The sequence below is a fragment of the Microtus ochrogaster genome, chromosome 16 (assembly GCF_000317375.1).
Source record: "Microtus ochrogaster isolate Prairie Vole_2 chromosome 16, MicOch1.0, whole genome shotgun sequence".
Lineage (NCBI taxonomy): Eukaryota > Metazoa > Chordata > Mammalia > Rodentia > Cricetidae > Microtus > Microtus ochrogaster.
In genome coordinates this window covers 50,370,144-50,371,769 of record NC_022018.1, presented here as the reverse complement: position 1 = coordinate 50,371,769, position 1,626 = coordinate 50,370,144, and positions in this window count along the sequence as shown.

Here is a 1,626-nt window from a genome sequence, read left to right as displayed (position 1 = left end):
TTGGCCTCAAACTCAAGACATTCCCCCTGTCCCTGCCCCCCTGGTGCTAGGATTAAAGGTGTGTGCCACCACTGCCCGGCCAATTTTCTGAATTTTTAGTACCTTTTTTTTAAAAGTGAGCAAATAAAGTTACAGATCCGTGTGGCTGGTTAAAAAAGGGTTACCTCACCGACTCAGCATAATCTACGCAGCATGTGGTTAACCACAGATATGGCAGGCCTACTGAGTTAGCACCAGAGTTAGACTATTAAGCCACAACAACTGTCGAGTGAGAGAAACTGCCCAACAATGAGGATGTGAAAGCTAACTTCCCTACCGCTTGCCCTCGGCTACCTCAGTACAAAGATGGCAGTTTACCTGCATTTTATGCTGCTCCTTGTGTGTGCTGTGTCACACGTTTGTAACCAGGGCAGTATATTAGTCATGTGGTGGATTGTACTTGGGCTATTGGCTCAATGCAACAATTAACATAATCTTATACAATTTATTTCATGTTTGAAACAATGTGTCACGTATCCTATCCTACGCTGACTCCAAACTCACTGTGTAGCCAAGGATGGTCTTGAACCTCTCTGATCCTCCTGCCTCAACCTCCCCAGTGTTAGAATTATGGATATGTGCCACTACCTCCTGGTTTGTGGTGCTGGGGACCAAACCCAAGGAGTCATGCATGCTAAGAGAGCACACCTCTCTGCCCAGCCCCATCTCACACAATTTCTGTGGATCTAGAAGGCAAAGGTATATAAGTCTGAGTTCTGGCTCAAGTCTCATGGAGTTACCATCAGCCTCAGTTTTCTGAAGGGTTGTGGAGGAGGAGGAGGAGGATCCACTTTTAGGATGGTCCACCCACACAGCTGGCAAGCTGTGCTTCCTCATCAGGCAGACCTCTGTATAATGCTTAGATGTCCTCGCGCCAGAGATGGTTTCCCTGAAGAGAGTGAGGGGCTTGCGAGAGCAGTAAAAAACTAAGATACTTTCCATAACCTCATGCTAGAAGGTGCACTTCCAAGACACTCCGGAATAGAAGTGAGGTGCTTTATGTCGGGCTCTTCCGAAGGGTAAGGTAAGTGGACTCTTCCTTCTGAAGACGATGGAGAACGTGTAGACATTTGCAAGCTACCATCAACCAAGTTACGGAGCTGAAAACCTGGACAAAGCAAAGCCTACCAAATACATAGAGTGGGTGAGTCCAACTCTTAAGACTTTCATTCTTAAAGTCCAGGGTGGAAAAGAAAGCCTCACACCCGTGAAAGACAAAAAACAGATATATCAGTAAGAAAATCTCAGGTGTGGTGGTGCGTGCCTTTAATCTCAGCACTTGGAAGGCAGAGGCACAGAGATCTCTATGAGTTCAAGGCTAGCCTGGTCTACATAGAGAATTCTAGACTTTGCAGGAGTCGACCCTCTACTACCATGTGAGTTTCAGAAACTGAACTCAGGTCATAAGTCTTGGCACCCCTACCTGCAGAGCCATCTCATGGCAGGGGGCCAGCTAACATTCTAATGAAGACAGACTTCTTTGAAACCCCCACTCTCCCCACTATGTTCTTCTCTGATGTTGACAAACATTTAGCCTGAGAGTCAGTTTCCCTGCTTGCAAAGTGAGACTAACGACAGTATCCACAT